The sequence below is a fragment of the Aulonocara stuartgranti genome (genome assembly GCF_965226115.1).
Source record: "Aulonocara stuartgranti genome assembly, chromosome: 16".
Classification (NCBI taxonomy): domain Eukaryota; kingdom Metazoa; phylum Chordata; class Actinopteri; order Cichliformes; family Cichlidae; genus Aulonocara; species Aulonocara stuartgranti.
The window spans coordinates 6696716-6702719 of NC_138952.1; the positions used below are offsets into that span (position 1 = coordinate 6696716).

At 39.8% G+C, this 6004-nt stretch overlaps 1 long non-coding RNA gene across 1 annotated transcript; it reads right to left on the minus strand.

The window, feature by feature from the left end:
* Window positions 1-4690: 4690 nt before the first annotated feature.
* On the minus strand, window positions 4691-5631 carry LOC309690576. The gene is made up of 4 exons (XR_014271753.1): window positions 5603-5631; window positions 5439-5514; window positions 5173-5345; window positions 4691-4848 (listed from the first exon to the last, which is right to left on the minus strand). It is a non-coding gene; the product is annotated as an uncharacterized lncRNA (long non-coding RNA).
* Window positions 5632-6004: the final 373 nt, after the last annotated feature.

Consider the following 6004-nt stretch of genomic DNA (forward strand, 5'->3'; position numbering starts at 1 on the left):
GTTTTTTGAGGATCATACAGAGACAGCATTTTAAGCAGGAAATCTGCTGAAGTAACATCATTATGTAGATGGAAATTGCACTAAAGATGGCTCAAAGCACTAAAACAGTACTTCTAAAAACCTCAGCAGCTAGATCTATTTACAGAAAACACGACACAAGTACAAGAAGATGTACTCCAGCCCCTCTCTCAGAGTTGACCTGAATGCGTGCTCAAGATATTTTCAGAAAAACACAGTTTGATTTTATACTTATTTTGTTAGGTTGGCTTAAGTTTAGTTCAAGCCGTACTAATACTTTGGACAATTACAGAAGAATCTCACACTGTGGACACATTTGCTGCACTAGGTTTACGAGAGGGAGCTAAAAGGGCAGCAAAGATGGCTAATGTAGCCTGTAATGTAGCTAATGTAATGTCCAGCCTTATGTTTCCTGTCACCTGGTTGTCTGTCAAGTGATGTGCACAACACTTCACGTAAGAGATAAAAGAGAAAGACAGAGACGGCACATAGTAACAGTGTAAAGCAAACATTTCACAACATGTTCTGCATCCTCATTTTCAATGGAAAATAAGGCAGTCTTTGACTTTTTCCTTTGCTACTTGAAAGGTTGTTGCCACATTTCAGTACGCAATGGAAAAAGGTTTCACTCTCCAAATGTCATGTTTATATTTAGTGCCTCCCTTTTTCATATCTATGTATTTACAGCTTGAGTCACTCAGACATTCCCAGCAGCAGCAAGGAACTCCTCCTCACATGAACCTTTGAAATCAATGTTTTTACACAAAGAACATGTTTTTTTTCAGTAAGATGTTTGCAACACACTCACCCAACACACCACAGAGGGGCTGAGCAGCTCCAGGAGGCATCCACCTCTCTTAGTTTTATATATGGTAAATCCACTGTGTCTGGGTTTCTCATGCTCAGCAGCTATAAAAACAGAAAAATGATGAAGGGATGAAGAAGAAGATGATGAGGGGCTGGGTGTTCAGTTCAGTTTGCACTCTAATTGCTTTTAATTGGAAAAGGCAGCAAGAAGCCTTAGATATTCTCAATTTTTCAGAATGATCCACGTTTATTCCAATTACGTTTATTTCAAAGTGCTATACATAAAATATGACAGGCATTAGGGTCAATGGCATGGCCTGCATTTGTATAGCGCTTTACTCAGTCCCTAAGGACCCCAAAGCGCTTTACACTACATTCAGTCATTCACCCATTCACACACACATTCACACACTGGCGATGGCAAGCTACACTGTAGCCACAGCTGCCCTGGGGCGCACTGACAGAGGCGAGGCTGCCGGACACTGGCGCCACCGGGCCCTCTGACCAAAAAAGAGCGACGTAAGAAACTATTCAAAATTATAGTCCAGTTTAAGAGCTGAGTATTTATGGAAGTTAGGAATAGGGAAGGAATTTTGTATAATTTAACTTTAGTCTCATTCTAACCACTGATGACTCTGTTGAATAAACTGGAAACCAGTCGTTAACCTGGAAAACCTTTTAAAACACAGGCCTACCTGTACAGCAGTAACTCCTGATCACAATTATTCTGTATTTTTACTAATGCTGATATATTTACTAACATTATCATTATTAGTTAAATCGTCATTAAGAGCAAAGATGATCAGGTTTAAATACAGTAACAACAGGAGGTTCACTGTCTGTGAGTGGTTTTTTACTGAACTTTAAGATGATGTCATGTCCACATACAGCCAGGTGAGGTAAGCCACAGCTGGGATGCAAAGTACAGCACTGAATATGTTTGGTCGTACTGTGTTAGAACATGGCGGCCTCTTGTGGTACAAGGCGGACTGCACACCTGTCTGAGGCTGAGAACCATGGCATCTTCCTCTGCGGTCAGTTGACGGTGTAACAGTAGCTCATCGGGAGGAAGACCTGCCGACAGTGTTTTGTGTTAGTCTTTGTGTCTCAACTACTAACAACTTAAACCACCAAACCGAAACAAAAAGGGAACTAAATTAAAAAAGAATGACCAAAGAAGGAGAAACTGAAATATTGAGCTCAGCAGGACTGGGTTTTTTTTTTTTCTTTTCCTGATGCTAGCTTATTATTATTGTTATTGTTGAAATCTTGTTTTATTTTCACTTGTCAAAATAATAACCATTGTCGCTCATTTCCTGCCTCCAGACATTTAATTTCACATTCACCTCAGTTCCTATTGTAATCCTCTCAAACCTGGCAACTAGTCGATACTTTTAAGTTGTCTTATTAGAGTCATGAGTTACACACAAGTAAGCCCATAGTCTGAGGGTGAAGTGCTCTAATGGAATGATACAGTACTATGAGGTTTTTAAGATAAGATGGGTACTGAGTATTCAGGAGCCCCCGTCAGTATTCCTGCTACAGGCTTCTGTATCACCATCAATGATGGCTCTGCTCACCCGTTACCTGTTAATATGATGAAATAGTTTAACTAAAAGGAAAGATTCACTGTGAATAAGACAAAAAGTTTATTTGAATGTTTTTAAAAGGCAAGCAGAAGCTTGCTGCAGCAGACCTGGAGCTCTCTGAGAGTTTGATGCAGATGTGTGGGGCATAAAAACAAACAGGATGTTGACATTATGAGCTGTAAAAAAAAACGTTTACTGAATAAGTCCTCCTTTTATATCTTTCTGCAGACTCACTACGTTGACGGCGTCACACAGATGCTCGGAGGCAATGGGGTGCATGACGGAGGGGCAGAGCACCTGCAGCAGCATCAGTGACTTCAGGCCTTCTGCTGTGCAGTTGGCCACAATTCAACCACTTTGAAAAAAAAGGTTTTTGAAAGTGTCAGTATAAAAACTGTTGTGATCAACTCTCAGCCCAACCAGTCACGGTGGATGGCCGCCCCTCCCTGAGCCTGTCCTTCCCACTGTCAAAAAAGTGCTTGCTCATAGAGGATCATATGATTGTTGGGTTTTTCGTATATGTATTATTGTAGGGTCTACCTTACAATATAAAGCACCTTCAGTTGAATTGAATTTAATCAAGTCTTGCAACTTGATAACAATCTTAAAAGCTCATCCAGCGTGTATTTGGCCCATTATCTTAAAACCTTATCTACATAAAATGACATTTCAATGGTCACCAGGACACAGAAGCTGCATGTTTAAATCACCAGTCAAATTGGATTAAATTCACTTAAATATCTGCAAATGTTTCTCATTTGGGTGTACTTCTATTACCATTGCTGCCAGGGAATTCACCCACAGATTATAATTCAGGATTCTTTGACTTTCTCTCTGATGTCATCTCAGGATCTGGAAGCAAAATAAATACTACAAAAACAACATGTAGCACTTGATTGTTTAAAGTGTTTAATTAAGTAATTAAAAGCATTGGGTGGATACTGAATACTAATGCAAATGAGCTCCTTTAGCTGAGGACCCTCCCCTGTCCCCAGGTGGTGAGTCAAATACAGTAGAAGAGCTGTTACACATGAGCCTAAATGTACTTCGGCTGAAACTATTGTAAGAATTAGAGGTCATCTATATGTTACCTCGAGGTAAGCCTGCACAGCGAAGCAGGTGTCCCAGAGCTAAGATCCATTCATCCCCTGTGTCAGAGAAGAGATGGAATTAAACCCAAAGCATGAAACTAAACTAAAACAATGTGTTTAGAAGGCAATAAGTTTATGTATTCAAGTAGATTTTGGGCTATTCCTGAACTTCAGCGGTCACCTAAACTGATTCTATGGATTCTTCTTTCTACACCGATGATGCACCATCCTCCTCTATGTCTCACACTTGACATCTTTCTGCCAAGAGAATATTATGGGTTTAATAAAGGCTCAATAAAGAGTTTTATGGCTCTTCTTTTGCAAGCTGCAAGTGCAAAGATCCTCACAAAAACACCTTCAAACTGGTAAAACAAAAACAGAACAAATTCACACCATTTTCATCCCATCCAGTCCCAACCTGGTACACAGAGAACTTAAGTTTATCAGTTTTTCACCTTTTGTAAATGATTTTTTTCCATCTGTATGTTGCATGGTTGAAGTTGTTCTTGAAGCTGGAGTTTGGTTTGTTTTATTACTGAATTGTTCAAGATCGGCTGACTGACCAGAGGTAGTCTGGGACTGTGTGTGTATATGCAAGCATTTAAACACTGCAGAGAACAGTAAATTTATTTTGTCTAAGTCCGCCATTGTAGAACCGAAACCTGACGTCAAAAAAGGCGCACACCTTTGACTGTTTTCTCCGTTTTCGTCCACACATAAATGCAAAAATGGAGTTTTCGAAAATCTCCACCCTGGCAGGAGTTTTTAAAAATCTCAGTTTTCAGTGACCGAAAACGCCGTTTACGTGTGGAAGAAAGGTGCAAACGCATAGAAAAATCTGCATTTTCAAAAATACCCGTGTACGTGTGGACGTAGCCTTAGCCTGATTTATGACCTCAGTAAACACTTTACACATGACTTTATGGTTAGCTCTACAACATAATATTTTTTTGAAAGTCATGTTCCAATTAAAAGAGAGATTGATGAAGGCTTTGCTTTAAGGCGGAGCTGCCTTGTGATTGGCAGGTTGCTACCCAGTGAGAATGCAGTTTCCTCAGTTTCTCAGGTAGGGTTGAGCCACCCTTGTCATGTTCTAATTCAAAAAACAAGGCAAGCATGGCAAAGCTCAAGGCTTAAAATGATACTCCACAAACCATCCAGTTTTTATAGATGTGGGAAGCAACCTTCTGTTTTACATATTCTTTATGTTTATTTTTGTTCCTTACATGTGTTAAAAAAATGTAATATTAAAAGCAGAAAGTATAAAATAGCAATGTTTCCATTCAGGTCCCCCCAGAAATCTTCATCTAGTCAGAGTCACTGCTGCAGGAGCTGCTGGAGTCCTGGGGAAGAGACAGATGATATTTGGTGAAGTCCTCACATTGATTCTAAATTGAGGGGTGGTTAACTCTTTTTGGCTGAGTGGTTAGGATGAGGGGTTTATTTTTCACTTATGACCTCAAAATATCCTTAAAATTGGCTTAAAGTGTGCATTTGCTGTCCTGCCACCTGCTGATAACCATCCAAACACATCTTATGAATAACAGATTATTTCAGTGATATTTTTCAGGCTGTATTACACAAACATGTCATGCTTCACTTTCAGCTCAATAGCATCTACTTCCTGTTGTGGATCAAATCTGCACTGCTGCAGTATTCAGACTCACCCCGTGACAATCCCTCCCCTTCTTGTGGCATTTGAGGTGCCTGTGTCCTTGCTTGTGCCGGCGCCTGTGCTTCTTCTCACATCCATGAGCATGAGGGCCATGTCCGTGTCCACCACCATGACCATGTCCACCACCATGGCCATGTCCATGCCCTCCTTCATGACAATGCCCGCCTAGAATTAGTCATAAATTCATCTTTTAACATTAAAATGTTTAAATATGTATAAGATATGGAAAACACACATGATGGGAGCTATGTGTTTTACCTCTTCCCTTTCCAGACATCTCCAAATTTCAAACCTCACACCCTGTAAGTTCAGATCAGAGTGAGTTCACCAAAACCTGTTCACAAAATAAAATACAACATATACAAACTCTTTCTTCACATATGCATACAAGATAATCAGCAGAGATTCAGTGTTGAACTTACTGTGTGCTGGTAACTTGATCCACTGACTCACCTGTCACCTGCCACTTTTTATATGTAAAGCCACACCTCAACCTGAAGTATGCTGAACGCCCATTTAAAGGTCAAATATAGTGTTATAGTCTGCAACTGACCATGCACATACTGACAAAACCAGAATTACATGTTGATGTAAGAACACATGGGTCAGAGTAACACACAAATGCGCTTCGATTTCATGCTTAAGTACTTTGTGAGTGAACAGTGTGATTGACAGGGCTGTTTGTTCCTGCATTTTTCTCATGCAAAACAGGTGTGATTATATATGTTATATTATATCTGTACAGCCTTAGAAACAGGAACTTCAGAGAAAGTTTTTTTTATAATTTATCTTTTATAATAGTTTTTTGTTTCGTTTGCAGGGCT